At 44.1% G+C, this 16,960-nt stretch overlaps 1 pseudogene; it reads left to right on the forward strand.

Annotated features, from left to right (window-relative positions):
* The first annotated feature begins 13,542 nt into the window (after positions 1-13,542).
* LOC149301655 (uncharacterized) lies at positions 13,543-14,968 on the forward strand (annotated as a pseudogene).
* The last annotated feature ends 1,992 nt before the right edge of the window (positions 14,969-16,960 follow it).

The following is a 16,960-nucleotide window of genomic DNA, read 5'->3' on the forward strand; positions in this document are numbered from 1 at the left end:
TTCTATGTGTACTAATCTTGGAGAAGGAAAATAAACCATAGGATTGGACCACAGATGTGTGCCAAAGGAATCAATAGGATCCTTAACTGGATCATACAAAATAAATTTCTCTTACAATGTCACCATTTTCATTTCCTAGCAGCCACTCAGACATCTTACAAATTCAACATGTTTAATTTAAAAATAGCATCAGAGAAGAAGAGAGGGGGCAAACCTGACTTCGATAGACCCATTTAGGATTAGGACAATTAAGGGAGCTCTTATATATCACCTATAATAGTATTATAATAGCTATTGCCTCCACCTTTTTTCCATTCTGATCTCAATCCACAATCATTTAATTGTGTGTGCGTTTGTATGTATATGTCTATACGCATGTGTGTGTGTATGTGCATATGATCTTACAATACTGTACTCCAAGCATCTGAGAAAGGCTGTATCTGCACTGCAGAAATAATCCAGTTTGGCACCACTTCGACTACCATGGCTCAATGCTATGGAATCCTGGGAACTGTAGTTTGTTGTGGCACCAGGGCTCTCTGACAGAGAAGGCTAACACAAAACTCACAAAACTATAATTCCCAGAATCCCATAGCATTGAGCCAGGGCAGTTAAAGTGGTGTCAGATGAGATGATTTCTGTAGTGCAGATGCAGCCGAAATGAATCACAACCCACAGAAGTTGATGCTGAAATAAAACCCTTAAGTCTTTACTTGCTTTGTTGTTATTAGCTGCCTTCAACTCACAGCAACGCTGTGGATGAGACACCTCCAAACCCCTCTATCCTCCATTGCTCTGCTCTGGTTCTCTTTATTCAGCCCCATAACCTCCCGAATTATGTCTAGCCATTTGGCATGCGGCCTTCCTCTCTTTCTACTCCCTTCTACCTTTCCTAGCATTATTCTCCTTTTTAATGATTCATGCCTCCTCATGATGTGGCCAAAATACAACAGACTCAGTTTAGTCATTTTGGCTTCCGGGGAGATTTCAGGCTTGGTCTGTTCTCGGACCCATTTGTTGGTCTTTTTGACTGTCTGCGGTATCCTCAGCCTCTTCTCCAGCACCAGATCTCAAATGAATTTATGTTCTTCTCATCCACTTCCATTACTGCCCAGCTCTCACAGCTGTACATGGCAACAGGGGATACAATGGACTGGACATTAGTGCTCAGTTGTATATTTTAGACTTTAGGACCTTCATGGCTACTCTTCCCATTCATAGTCTTGTTTCGATTTCTTGACTGCAGTTTCCCATTCTGATCAATGTTTGCTCCAAGATACAAGAAACCTTTTAACTTCCTCATTATTTAGGTTGGATTTATGTAGATCTTCCCTAGACATTATTTTTGTTTTCTTTATGTTCCGTAACAAAGCTGCCTTTGCCATTTCTTCCTTGACCTTCCTTAGTCATTGTTCCAAGTCTGTGGTGTTTTCCGATAGTAGTATAGTATGGTCCATGTATCTTAAGATTGCTGATGTTCCTTCCTCTTATCTTCCCTCCTCCTTTTCAAACCAGCTCTTCATTTATTTTCTGCATGTAAATTGAACAGTTGGGGTGATAAGATGCAGCCTTTTTCCAATTGAGAACTATTCTGTTTCTCCATGTTCTGTTCTGACAGTAGCCTCTTGTCCTGAGTACAGATTCCTCATCAGGACTATCAGAGGCATTGGCACTCCCATGGCTTTAAGGGTTTTCCATAGCCTTTCATGATCTATGCAGTCAAAGGCTTTGCTATAGTGACCAGTGTTTCACAAACTCTGGTCTTCCAAGTGGTTTGGACTTTACAGGTCAGTAAACAGGAAAGCTGTAATCCTGGTAACAAGTTTAGGAAACACTGCTATAGTCTATTAAGCACACAGTGATTTCCCCCCTGGAATGCCTCTGTACAGTCACACAACTACAAATCCCAGAATTCCATATCACTGAGAGCCATGGCAGTTAAAGGTGGACTATTTCTGCATTGTAGATGCAACCAAAATGAATTACAATTCATAGAGTTGGAAGATACCCCAAGGGCCATCCAGTCCAACACCATTCTGCCATGCAGGAACTCTCAATCAAAGCATCCCTGACAGATGGCCATTCAGCTTCTGTTTGAAGACGTCTAAGGAGGGAGACTCCACCAAAATCTCCTAGGGAGTTTGTTCCACTGTCAAACAGCCCTGACAGTAAGGAAGTCCCTCCTAATGTTGAGGTGAAATCTCTTTTCCTGTACCTTGCATCCATTGCTCCGGGTCCTAGTCTCTGGAGCAGCAGAAAACAAGCTTTCTCCCTTCTCAATATGACATTCTTTCAAATATTTAAACAGGGCTGTCATATCACCTCTTAATCTTCTCTTCTCCAGGCTAAACATCCCTAGTTCCCTAAGTCCTTCCTCATAGGGCATGGTTTCCGAATCCTATATAAACATTTCTGCTTCAGACGCAAGAATGGCCTTTTCTCTTCTGTGAAGAAGACTGCGGCATCTCAGAAGGTGATCTGCAATAGAAAATAGCCCTCATCCAGAGAGTGATTCAGGAGGGAAGCGCAGGGTGAATCCCAAATATGATTTGATCACTTCAGGATATCAATACAGTGGGACATATTGGAATATCCTCCCTTCTCTTATCCTTAGCTCCCTGGATCTTCAAGAAAAGGATAAGAGGGAAAAGACAAGGACACAATCTGTGTTCCTGTCATCTAGATTTCTCTTGTAATGGAGACTTTTTTTAAGCACATGAAAGGTTTTCCATGTAGGTCCTGACAATCTGCTTTTATAAACTGATATAAGTCATCCTCTCCCAATCATAAATTTTCATTGTTTATGTACTTGGTTTCCAGTCTGTTTGGTCAAGTTCTTTTACCACAAAAGGCAGAGAACACTCCAGGGCCCTCTTCCCTTCCTTGGCAATAGAAATAGGAAGTCATTAGGAATGGCTTCCTTTCATGATGGCTCCAAAACCAACTGCCTGCACCAGGAGCCTCACTGCATCAAAATGGAGCACCAACCCTGCCTCAAAGCCATGGGTTCAATGCTCTTTTGGGAACAGAAGAAGTCCTCCTGATGACACTCTGAGGGCTGCCATTGGCTGGAATCTCAGTCCCTCCCACCATCCCTAGCCCTGATTGGCTGGAAGCTCAGTCCCTCCCACATCCCACACAGAATGACATCACTGCTATGGATGGCTTTCTTGACCAATCAGAGAACAAGATGAAGGTTCTTCTGGAAGCTTCTGTGAGAAGGAGATATAAGGCCTGAGAGACCAAGAGACAGTTGGGGGAATTGTGTCGGTTGGAGATCGAGAGAGAGAGAGTTAAAGAGCGGATCTTGGAAGTTAGTCTCAGAATTGGACACTTAGGTTTATTTATTATTTTAATAGCTTATATGAACTGAATATTATATTCTTACAAATATTGTACCTGCAAAAGTCTTAATATCTTGTATGACTTATATTTCAGTCATATTTTGTTATTAATAATAGATATCTGCTTGGAGTATCTACTACTCAACGCTCCTTTTACACGTGTCTTGGATCGGTTGATGCTTGGGAAGATCAGTAAAGAAGTAGAAATAAGGTTCCTTAACTGGTCCCAGTGTAGGTTAAGGGAAGTCCTTTTATAATTCACTGGATGATGGCAGCGAGATTTAAGGAACTTAAGGGTCTCCTGGGCTAACAGCCATAATGTCTAAATGTCTAATTAACAATTTGATAGCCTTTTGGCTAAAGAGACGGGTATAAACTATTATTATTATTATTATTATTATTATTATTATTATTATTATTATTACAGGGCCGCAGTTTGGCTGCTTGGACCACCGGAGATCATCACAGTGAGTCATTTGAAAAGCCCATCTCACTCCAGAAAATAAAGGTACTTGAGGAGTTTGCACTCTGCGTCTTTCTGTAATAATAGCTACAAAACTGATAATAGCATTTGGGACATTTAGTCTTTTAAAAACAAATATGGCAGATTTAAATGCTGCTTTAAAACCTCTTTCCATCTGCCAGCTTTGTGCTGGTTTTGGGGGGAAATGCGAAAGTGTTGGGAGGGAGGGACTGCCAACAGAATTAGGAGATGCATTGCAGGCTATGGACAGTTTGCGGCCAAGTAAGGTCCAAAACACACGGCAGCAATAGTCCAGTTTGAGATTGCTTTAACTGCCCTGGCCCAGTGCTAGGGAATCCTGGGAAATGGAGTTTGTTGTGGCACCAGAGTCCTCTGACAGAGAAGGCTCAATGTCTCACAAAACTACATTTCCCATAATTCCTTAGCACTGAGCCAGGGCAGTTAAAGCAATCTCAGATTGGATTATTGCTGCAGTGTGTTTTGGACTTAGGTGACCCATTGCAAGTCACACTCTCTCAGCCTCAGAGGATGGCAATGGCAACCCCTCTCTGAAGAAACCTGCTGAGGAAACCCAATGACAAGGTTGCCTTAGGGTTGCCATAAATTGGAAATGAAGAACAGAACATGAAGAACAGAAAAAAGTCTGCAATTATTTCCCAGGTTGTACATGGGAATGGAAGGCAGTGTGGTGCAGTGGTTTGAGTGTTGGGTTACAACTCTGGAGGCCAGGGTCCAGTGCCCCATTCCTCCATGAAACCAGCTGGGTCCCTTGGACAAGAATTCACACTCTCTCAGCCTCAGGGAAGGCAATGGCAAACCTCCTCTGAACAACTCTTGCCAAGAAAGACTCAGGAGAGGCTCCCCAGAAGTCGGCAATGACTTAGAGCCACTCCACAAAAAACTACAAAGCCTCAAGAAAGAGACAGTGTGGTTCAGTGGCTGGAGCATTGGACTATGACCCTGGAGCTCAGGGTTCAAATGCCCTCTTGGCCATGGAAACCCACTGAGTGACTTTAGGCAAATCACACTCTCTCAGCCTCAGAGGGAGGCACTTGCAAAACCACTTCTGGACAAATGTTGCCAAGAAAAGCCTGCAATCGGCTTCCCTTACGGTCACCATAAGTCAGAAATAACAGGCACACAGCGACAACAAGAGGAGTAACACGACTAACACAAGGCAGCTAGGGAGAAAGAAAGAAAGAAAGAAAGAAAGAAAGAAAGAAAGAAAGAGGATGTGGGAGTTGTACACCTCATTTCAGAGGGATTGGAGGGGCCTTACTGCATGGCAGGACCCCTTCACTTTCTGGCCCTGTGGATGCTGGGAGATCCAGTCCAGGAAATACACTTTAAATCCCATTGGCAAGAGAAAAGGCTACTACTGCCTTTCAGATCCAGTTTGCCCCAAATCCTTTATGAGGCCAGAACCGCTTTGTTAGGAATTGAACACCAAATATCTCAGGAAGGCTCTCTATCTCCCAAGGCCCCTTCCCTCCAGGACCTCCTTCCACTCTTCCCCTCAGAACCTGTCTCTCCCCTGAAGGCCTCAAATGTCAACTGCCAAGCGCTCAGGCAGAGGCAGCCATTTTGTGTTCTGGCAGCCATTTTGGGTTCCAGCGGCCATTTTGTGCTGCTTGTGACTGTGTGGAATAATGGTCCAGAACCTTCTCTGAGGCCTCAGTTGAACAGAGGCCTCTCTTTCTCTCCTGAGGCTCCAGAGTCAGAAGGAGGCCAGGCTCCTTGGGCCAAAAGGAAGGAAGTGTGTCTCTGTGTGTCTTTTGTGTCTCTTTTCTGAGAGGGTTTTCTTATTACACAGCTCTGCTCTTTCTGGGGAACATGGGTTTCAAAAGGGATCAGAAATGGGGAGGAGAGTTTTAATACAAGCCTTATTCTTCTTCCTCACAAACATTGGGCTTTGGCTACTATCCCTGTTTTTAATAATTATTTTAATAACTGTCCAATAATTTAATGGCATTTTATTTTGGATGGGAGTGTTAGGAAGGGTTTGGGATATAATGAAAGATGTTGTTATTGTATTGTATGGATATATTTATTGTAAGCTGCTAAAAGGTGGCCATTCTTGTATAGTAATTGTTTTGTGATTAACTCCCACAACAACCTTGTAAGGTAGGTTTCATAGGCTTATGGAGCTTTAAGGGAGCCCCAAGGGCTAACCAGTCAGCGCCATTCTGCCCTCCAAGTCCTCCGAAGAGATGGCCATCCAGCCAGAGACTCCTCCAATGCTCTTGGAGGCCGCGTATCCCATAGATTTGCTCAGGGGACTTGGGGGCCCACAGTCCCATGAGAACCGGTCCTTACCCCCCAGTTTGGGAAAGGAGACCCCCTCAGTCCCTGGACTATTTACTACCAGGAGTTACAGCGCGCCTGCACCATACGCGAGCGTGCCATACGCGGCCTTGAGCATATGCGCTCAAGCCGCGGGGTGGAAGGGGTGGCCTGTCCCATTCAATTGAATGATCGCGCGAGCCCATTGCGCCCCGCGTGCTCCCGTGCCGCTGCGCCGCCGCGCACGAGCCCCATTGTTTCCAATGGGGCTCGAGCATAGGCGTAATTTGCTTTACGCGGCGGGATCTGGAACGGATCCCCCGCGTAAGGCAAGACGGACTGTACTATGGCCTATATTCAGACCCAAATTCAGTCTCTGGCATCATTGTCTTCCCAGAGGGTGGAAGTGAGATTTCCTGGCCCCATACACACAGTGCGCCTGTGAGTCTTTTGTGTGGGGACTGTATGTGTACGTATTGTTTATTAGAGCTTGGTAAGATATATGTCTCACTGAGTTTATATAATGATTTTACACACGTCTTCACTTCCCAAAAATGAGCATAATCGATGGTCCAGTCTTCACTCATAAAGCTATACATTTATAGACTTTTGTTGTATCAGGTGCAACACATTCAGCAGTGTGCATCTTTTTCAAAAAATATACAAGGAAATGTGAAGAAATTGTAATTTTGACATTAGATCCATTTAGATACAATGCATATAAATGTACATGCATCAATTTGTGTGTGGTTTCAGGAAACAAAGAGGAGATGCACAACTCATGCTCCTTCTATGACTGACACATAAACGTAGCAGTTACACTCAGATAAATGGTCTCATTGCAAAAATGAAATAATGATTTTCACCATGATTTTCACTACATCCGGAGAGGGGAAGTATGAGGGGAGGCAGTGGATGAGATCCATAAAGTAATGAAGGTCTTATCCAGTCTGGTAACTTGAACATCTCTACATGGGACATAAAACAGGTCCTTCTCCTCCTCCTCTGCATGAAAGGGAAATCTAATTCTCATCTGTGATGCTGACACAGCATGGAAGAATTAGCATACCAGCATTTAAAAGTTTGAGGACGCCTGAATCCTCTGGGTTAACTGAAGAGAGTAGATCCACTGAACCCATAAGTGACTGGTGAGTCAACCTATAGGTAAATCCAACTGATCCAGTGATTCTCCTCTGATTAGGACTAAGCATAGGATAGGATACAGACTAGGATTTAGTCCTGCATGTGGCTAGAACAAGAAATTCCCAAGCCAAGATGGACAGGCAACAGTGTGGAAAATGGGCACTCTCCACATGGGCAGAGACACTCTCAGAATTGTGACTTCTCTGCATGCAGAAGGCTGCCATGGGAATTGGGTGTTCCCTTCCCATCAGCTCAGTCCTCTGGTGCCCCCTCCCCCCAATCCTGGGAGGAGGGCTAGATCCCCTGGAAGGGGAGCAACCTGAGAAGAGAGAGTTCTGGGAAAATGAAGGGCCACCAGACCAGAGAGGCTAACCCAGCAGAACCCTCTAAGCTCCAGCTCCGGGTGGAATGAGGCTACAACTGACCATTCACTGACCTAGGTAGAACTATAGAGTTGTCAAAGCCATCCTGCATATTCCATGCCTGGTGAGAGTCTTGGGTGCGAGGTACTGGAGAAGCATCCAGCTGTGTTTATGTAGCTGGGAGCAAAATGAAGACATCTTCCTCTGCGGGCCACTGTGGTGGTCAGGAGGTTTCAGCTGATGATGGACTCATTTCACATCTCACTACGGGGACATAACCAGGGCCCTCTCCAATTCCCCATTTGCTAATCCCCCACCACTCTAAGAAGGCATGGAGTATCTGTTGTGTAGTGGAGCTGCATTGAATCTATGCTAGGTCAAGGGTGCTTTGTTTGGTGCAGAGGGAGGAAGGGGATGCCCACCTCTGCATTGGCCCAAAGAAGGCATATGTCACCTGCGTATATCACTGGCAGGTTGATGTTCTCTGTGTCTTTGAGTGCTGCAGGGTTTCTTGCCAAGCCAATCCTAACCCCGGTCCCTTTTCTCAGGAACTTCCTCTCGGCATCATTGGACACGGCTTTGGGCCTCTCTTGCTGGAAGTGACCTAAGTGCAGGGCAACCAGGACCCCCTGCCCACCTGATGGCCGACACAGGGGCCAAGCGGAGGGAGCTGGGCTCCAAGAGAAAGAGGATGCAGAGCTACAAGAACTTTTTGGTGAGTCACTATTCTATTAGCTTCATCTGTGCCACAGCTGGGCCAATTTATGAAAAGAAGCAAATAAATTACTGTCGGAGTTTGGCAGAGATAGTCCTGGTTAATCCTCTGTCACCCTATTATTTCTGGGGCTTTTAAAATGTCCTGATTTCTATCTCCTCCTCCCACTTTCCTCCTTCTTCAGCTCACTTCAATTTCTGCATAATGAGTGCCAAGTATTTTGAACCCCATCAACTCAAAAGTGGGGAGAGGAGAAGAAAAAAGGGGTCAGGGACTTGCCGTGGCTAGGAGTCTGAGGCAAAACCAAACTGCTGTCTTCTTCTCCACTTGTGTGATCTTCCCCATAAACAACTTTGACCATCTTCACTACTTTCTGGTGTTGCTTGACCAAGTGTGTCTTGTTTTTTCCATCTGTGAAATGTTAGTGGATATGGGAGAATGTATCTGGATTTAAATTGGAGGTGTCCCAGTGGCCCTCAAACCCACAGTGCTCCCCAGAACTGCTTTTTAAAAATGACATTTGCCTCTGAAATTTGGCAACAAATGGCTAAATGTACTATATGTGTCGGGATAGTCAGTATACTAATCCATCATCAATATCCCAGCCATGGCCTAAATTATATTGTTTATTACATTGTGTATTATATTGAAAGAATTTGAGACAAACTGGATCTCAAAGGCATTAGCTTTTTTCCTGGACTAAATTCTGAGGTGAGCAAATAATTTTGGGATGCATCATGTGCTCCCACCCCCCCCCCACCCCCTTTTATTAGTCATTCTCTGGAAGAGGGCTATTTTCTATTGCAGGTGACCTTTGCGGATGTGGCGGTATATTTCACCGAGGATGAATGGAAACTGTTGACAAAGAAGCAGAAACATATGTACAATTATGTGATGATCGAGAATTATGAGAATGTCGCCTCTGTGGGTAAGGAAGCTGAATCCATTGCCCTTACTATGAACACTGAAGGCCTTTTCATACTACATGTTCATGGCACTATGATTCCACTTTAGAATCATAGAATCATAAAGCTGGAATGGACCACAAGAACCATCTGGTTCCACCCCTTGCCATGCAGGAATACACATTTAAACCATCCCCAGCAGATGGCCACCAAGCATTTGTTTAAAGACCTTCAAAGATCTTTAACAACCTTCAAAGAAGTAGCGCTTTATAAACTAATATTAATAATAATAATAACAATAATAAGACACCACCATGTTCAGAGGGAGTATATTCCACTGTTGAATAGCTCTTATTGTCAGGACGTTTAGGTGGAACCTCTTTTCCTGTGGCTTGTGTCCATTGTTCCATGTCCTTCACTCTAGAGCAGCAGAAGGCAAGCTTGCTCCATCTTCAGTATCTCTTCAAATATTTGAACAGGGCTATCATATCCACTCTTAACCTTCTCTTCTCCAGGCTAAACATTCCCAGCTCCCTGAACCTCTCTTCATAGGGCTTGATGGTTTTCAGACCCTTTACCATTTTAATTGCTCTCCTTTTGATACACTCCAGCTTCTCAACATCCCCTTTGAATTGTGGTGACCAGAAGTGGACATAGTATTCCAAGTGAGGGCCTGACCAAAATAGAATAGAGTTGTACTATTACTTCCCTTAATCTATACCATAGAATCATAGAGTTGAAAGAAACTAGAAGAGCCATCCAGTTAAAACCCCTGCCATAACACTATACTTGCATTGATGTAGCCTAGGATTACATTGGCCTTTTTAGCTGCTGCATCTCACTTTTGACCTATGTTCACGTTGTGGTCTACCAGGACTCCTAGATCCCTTTGACATGTTGTTTAATTGTCATAGCAACTTTATGTGAAATCTTAGAATTTGTAGTTTAGTGAGGGACTATTGCTCTCCACTTTCTGAGGATCTTAAAATGTCAATTCTAGGATTTTGTGAGTAGGAACCATGGAGATAAATGCTTTTTGGCTCCAAATGCTCCTCAGCCAATCCCTGACCAAGTTTCCTGGATTTTTGGCCCCTCTTCCAGCCTTTTGAGACTCTGGAGAGGCTTATTGGGTAAAATGCCTCCCTTAGCCCTGCAATGGGTCAGAGAACAGTGGCAAAATGGACGCCACTTCCCCAAATGGATGTCTTCGGATATTGAGGGGCAAAATATTATTTATACCCCCAAAGGGAATACAATGTGGGGTGGCCCTGAGATCCCCTGAGGGGCAATGTGATTCCCCCCCAATCCCCAACAGTGGTCCATCCCTGTCCTAGAGATGTCTTAAGGCTGTTTTAAGGCTGCTCTCTGGCACTTGACCTTCACCAAAATGGGAGTTCAGGTCCCAGCCCCCTTGCATTGCCTTTCCCAATGAGTTATTTGTATATTGATTATCCTGCCTTTCTCAAAAATGGGCCTCAAAGTGTATCTTTTATGCATCACACACACTCTGTGGGTGTGTTTCTGTCTGTGATAGAGAGATGGGGGGAATGTGAAAAACAGAAAGGCAGGGAACAGATGCTGAAGGTGAAACGCTGAAGCAGTGCAGATGGCAAGAGGGAAGGTTGGGCAGTGGAGGGAGAAAGGGAAGGGGATCAGGCCTCAGGGAGCCGGGGGGGGAGGCAGGAGCAAAGGCAGGATCGCCTAGCTCTGTGCAGAGAGGAAGGGACCTCTGGGAAGGGCCAGGAGAGGGGCCTTGGGGATTGGGAGGCAGCCACCACCCTGACAGATTTTAAGAACTGGATTGAGTGAACGTCTGAGAACCAGCTGAAATCCTTGTTTTCAGACATATTTAGGGGTTCCATTTAGCAATTATGAGTAATATCTATGAAGGTAGGAAAGGGAGACACAAAACCTGCTTGTTCTCTAATGTTTCTTTTCCTACCTGAGCTTGCTTAGTTTCATGATTGATTCCAGAGGCCCTTTGTTACCCAAAATACTGGTGTCTGGGGAGGACACCCGCAAGTGCTATGCTTTAGAGTAATTTAGTACTTTGCTGAAAAGAGAGAGATAGTTTGGTTGGGGCAAGAGTAGGATTGCCACAAGTGAGGACCTCCAAACCGGGACAAATGTAGGGCAAATGTAGGGCAACATTTTCAAATGTAGGAAACATTTTTATAAAAATGGAGGACGTGCAAAAAATTGAGGTTTTTTAAAAAAATGTTAATATAAATGCATGTTTTTTGGCATGATCAAAATGGAGGACATTTAGGCATTATTCCTAGACAGATGGCAGAAATGTACTTGCCCTCTGGTTCAGCTTTACTTCTCAGAAGTGTGTACTTGGGCAAGGGACTGTGGTTTTTCTTCACTGCGCATGAGTTTGTAAAAATCACAGCAAGTTACATTGGCCATGCCTCAGAGGCTTGTTGATATCAATATCACCATCATCATCATCATCATCATCACCACTATAATTGGCCAAGAAAGGCAGACTTGTTAGCATTCAAAGCACCATAAATACACAAAAAATGCACTTGCATATATTTAATAATAAAAAATAATGAAAAAATAAATAAAAAACAAGGCAGGGGTGTATATATTTGATAATAAAAATTAATGTAATAAAACAAAAACAAGCAATAATAAAAATTAATGAAATAAAACAAAAACAAGCAATAATAAAAATTACTGAAATAAAACAAAAAAGCAATAATAAAAATTAATAAAATAAAACAAAAACAAGGAATAATAAAAATTAATAAAATAAAACAAAAACAAGCAATAATAAAATATAATAAAACAAAAACAAGCAATAATAAAATTACTGAAATAAAACAAAAACAAGCAATAATAAAAATTAATGAAATAAAACAAAAACAAGCAATCATAAAAATTAATAAAATAAAACAAAAACAAGCAATAATAAAAATTAATAAAATAAAACAAAAACAAGCAATCATAAAAATTAATAAAATAAAACAAAAACAAGCAATAATAAAAATTAATAAAATAAAACAAAAACAAGCAATAATAAAAATTAATAAAAAATAAAATAAAAAGCAATAATAAAAATAAAATAAAATAAAAAATAAAAAGCAATAATAAAAATAAAATAAAATAAAAAATAAAAAGCAATAATAAAAATAAAATAAAATAACATAAAATAAGTATTTTATATTTTAAAAAATAATTTAAAAACCCCAAAATACCAAGGCAGACCTAATGGCCACTGATTCAGCTTTCCTCCTCCTCCTCCTCTGGCCCAATTCTGCCCTGGCCTTCAGGCACCCTTCCTCTGGCTCCTTCTTCCTCCTCCTTTCCCCCCTCCTCCTCCTTGAAGTGGGTCAGGCGCGTGTGCGAGCAGAGGGAAGTGGGGCAGGCAAGCGCGCATGCGCACGGAGGGAAGCGGGGTGGGCAGGCGCGCACGTGGAGGGAAGTGGGGCAGGCAGGCGCGCGTGCACGGAGGGAAGTGGGGCAGGCAGGTGCACACGCGCCGAGGGAAGCGGGGCAGGCGCTCGCGCTGCCACTGGCCCCTGCTGAGGCCTGGGCAGCGCGCAAGCCCTCCCAGTGGGGGCGCGGTGGCGGCGGCGCTTCTGCTGCCGAGGAAGAGGAGGAAGGTGGAGCCGGAGGAGGAGGTGGGTTGGCGCCACAGCAGCTGCGTTAGCGGCAGCGGCAATGGCCGGAGCGGGCCCCCAAACCGGGAACAAGGCACGGGTGGGGGCCCCCCGAAACCATGATTGGCACAGGGGCCACCGGGTTATGGCAACCCTAGGCAAGAGTGACCTCGGGATTCAGCCCAACTGTGCCAGGCCAGGAAGCACACTGAACTCCAAATGCATTTGAAATAGGTTTTATCTTTTATTTAGGGGGAAAGCAAAATACACACACACATAAGGGTTCACACATGGACAACAACTAGATATCAGGTGGGAGTGGTCAAGAGATGTAAGACTTTCATAATGGTAATACTTTAGCTTGGCGGATCTTGATTCCAATTGCTGAGGGTTCGAAATGGGAAGAGAAGTCAGGAGTTCCTGCGACAAGTGGGGCTGGTGAGTGCATTGAGGTGCTTAGCCATGTAAAGCCACAGACTGTCTGTCTGTAATTGGACTGAAGTCAAAGAACAGCCAGGGCAAAAATTTATACTGTAATTGTTGCTTCGGAGCAGAAACTGGTTGGTTTAAATGGCTTTTAAACTCTCTCTTGAGTTGCAAAATAATACAAGTATTTGCAAGCTCTCTTCTCCAACTTGAATCAACTTCACCATACCTTGTACACACAACTCCAATGCAATCCACACCAATCTACATGTGAGCTGCATACTGTATTGGTTGTGAATCATCTCCTGGTGCTAAACAGCATGAAGTGACCTCTGCAGTTAGCTTCCATCATGCCTTGGGCTCTGACTCAGGACTCTATGGACATCTCACAGGATATGATTCTATCTGTCAATCAAAGTATTTTTGCACATGGTTAATGAAATATTTTTCTTCAACAGTCCTTTGACTATCTGCTTACACTGATTCCCTCAAGGCAGTCCCCATTCTTTGCTAGCTCCTATGAGTAAGGATACCACCATTCCATGTATTTAGGGGCATAAACAGCAGGGTCATGCTTGGGTAACTCATAGCAACTTTATTAATTTTATCTCAAATAAGGAGGGTTTAATGAGGGCTAAATCATGGGGTAACACTCTCCTCTCTTAACTCTGATTTTCAGTTTTATCTGTCACTGGCCTTCTTTACAGAAGAACATTTTAATCATGAGAGAATCCACGCAGGAAAGAAGTCACATAAATGCCAGCATTGTGGGAAACGTTTTGCTTACAAGTCAATCCTTGTCATGCATTGGAGGGTCCATACAGGAGAGAAGCCATATAACTGCCAGCATTGTGGGAAATGTTTTTCTTTGAAGGGAGACTTAGTGAGACATCAGAGAGTCCACACAGGAGAGAAGCCTTTCAAATGCCAGCATTGTGGGAAATGTTTTTCTCAGCAAGCACACCTAGTGACACATCAGAGAGTCCACACAGGAGAGAAGCCATACAAATGCCAGCAATGTGGGAAAGGTTTTTCTACAAAGTCAAACCTAGTGACACATCCAAGAGTTCACACAGGAGCAAAGCCATACAAATGCCAGCATTGTGGGAAACGTTTTGCTTACAATTCAAGCCTTGTTATTCATCAGAGAATCCACACAGGAGAGAAGCCATTCAAATGCCAGCATTGTGGGAAATGTTTTTATTCGAAGTCATACCTAGTGTTACATCAGAGAGTCCACACAGGAGAGAAGCCATTCAAATGCCAGCATTGTGGGAATTTTTTTTCTGACAAGTCAGCCCAAGTGACACATCAGAGAGTCCACACAGGAGAGAAGCCATTCAAATGCCAGCATTGTGGGAAATGTTTTCTGACAAGTCAGCCCAAGTGAAACATCAGAGAGGCCACACAGGAGAGAAGCCATACAAATGCCAGCATTGTGAGAAATGTTTTTCTGACAAGTCAGCCCAAGTGAAACATCAGAGAGGCCACACAGGAGAGAAGCCATACAAATGCCAGCATTGTGGGAAATGTTTTTCTTTGAAGTCAAATCTAGTGAGACATCAGAGAGTCCACACAGGAGAGAAGCCATAGAAATGCCAGCATTGTGGGAAATATTTTTCTCAGATGTCAGACCTTGTGAGACATCAGAGAGGCCACACAGGAGAGAAGCCACACAAATCCCAGAAGTAAATTAATATTATTTTTGTCAAGAAAGACTACAAAGAATTTATTTTTAAGCCAGAGGTGATAAGAGAAGGCCGTTGTGATTTTATGTGTTCATATGTCTGCTTATATTTTAAAGTTATATTTTAAGTTTAGGGTATAATTGCTATTAGTATAGATCATAGCTTTATTATTTAAATTTGCCAGGGGCTTATGGGTTGTGGACTAGGTTAGCTAGATAGATGGGTGGGATTTCTTGCAGCTGGCTAGAATAGTTGTGGGAATGATGGCTTTTGGAATTTGTGGGATGTTTGCTGAAGAAAGATGGGAGCGGTATTAACAGAAAGGACTGCTTTCTGGGAATGGCAAAGGGGGGCTTGTTACCTGTGGCGCATAGACTGTGGGAATTGGAGGTGGGGGTTAGGTTTGGAAGAGGGTGGAGTTTTAGATTTGGGTGTTTTAATTTATTCTTTGCCTTGGAGTGGGCAGTTCTGGCTTAAACACAGAATTTCTGACCATGGCCCTGACCATGGTCCATGATGTGCTAGGGTTGCCTCAGGCATCGCGTGCAGACATCCCGCAACACTAGCACGTCATGTAGGCGCTGCAGTTGTGCAGCGCCATACATATGGCGCACACAACTATTACGTCGCAGCTGCGCCACCTCCAAGACGTAACCGTGCTGCAAAAAGCCACTTTTTGGAACTCCTTCTTTGCTGTGCAGCAGCACCACACAATTTATATGCTGCTGTGTTCCTGTGCAGCAGAGAGAGGCGCCAAAGAGGTGTCTCTTTTTGGAGGTCTGTACCCCACCTGAGTGTTCTTAATAAAGTTCTTTGTTGTTTCAACACACTGGACTCTTTTATGCACAGAAGTTCTGAATTTGCACAAAATTGACCCTTTCTTCTCTCTTCAGTCCTCAGCTCCATAATAACAGAGGCAAATACACACACACACACACACTCGGAGAGACACAGCTATATGTACAAAGCAGAGTCTTCCCAGCCTTTCCCTCCTGAGTACATCTCTGCAGCTTGGGCTCCATTAAGGAAGGAAGGAAGGGTGTTCTCCTTCCCTTCTTCCAAAGGCCACAAGTGGAATAAGCAGCACCAGCAGCAAGGGCCTTGTTATGCCTGCGTATGCTGAGGAGGGACCTTTCGGGTATATGTGCATGTGCAGTCTCAGCCCCTGAAGCCATTGTTGCCCTCTCAGTCTGTTCTGAGGGAGGGGGGAAGTGGGGAGAGCCCTTGTTCATTCGAAGGAATGGCTGGAGGTTCTTCTGGTGGGCTCTTGAGGGGTTATAAGAAGGAAGGAAACCCCGATCTCCTCCCCGCAAAGAAAGTCAGGGGGCCTACCAGTCCTCCTCTCCCCCTTTCCTTCCCTGCCCCCTCCTCGGTGGATTCCTTGGGGCCCAAGTACTTGGGGAGTTATTATGAGAAGAGAGGGCAGGGGGACCCTTGGAGAGAGGCATGGCCATGGAGGGGAGAGGAATCCAAAGGTAAAAAGGGCTTTTAAGAGCTCCCTCCCTCCTGGACGGAGGTACTTGTTGTTGGGGGTCCTAATCTGGGTATGAAGGTTTGTCAACTAGTCCTGGATGGGGGTCACACTTCCCCTAAAGGACTCTGTTTGCAGTTTGGGGGTGCTGTTGGATCCGTTGATCCAGATAGATGCAATGGCCAGGAGTGCCAGTTATTAGCTTCAGCTGATACTGCAACTGCGTCCCTTCCTGGAACCTGAAGGCCTAAAAAACTATGGTGTAGATGCTGGCAACCACACGACTTGACTTCTGCAATGTGGCCTACAAAGGGCTAACCTTGCACCAGAACCAGAAACTTCATCTAATTCAAAATATGGCAGTCGCAGTTAATGGCTGCCTGTTAATATCCAGGAACAGTACAAGGTCTTCGTTGTAACCTTTAAAGCCCTTCATGGCTTGGGTCCAGCTTACTTATGGGATCTCCTTCTCCCATCAATCTGCCCCACACATTAAGGACCTCTGGTAAAAACTTACTATTAAAA

This window comes from Sceloporus occidentalis, unplaced genomic scaffold (assembly GCF_023333645.1).
Source record: "Sceloporus occidentalis isolate IW3139 unplaced genomic scaffold, rSceOcc1.0.p SCAF_21, whole genome shotgun sequence".
NCBI classification, from domain to species: Eukaryota; Metazoa; Chordata; class Lepidosauria; order Squamata; family Phrynosomatidae; genus Sceloporus; species Sceloporus occidentalis.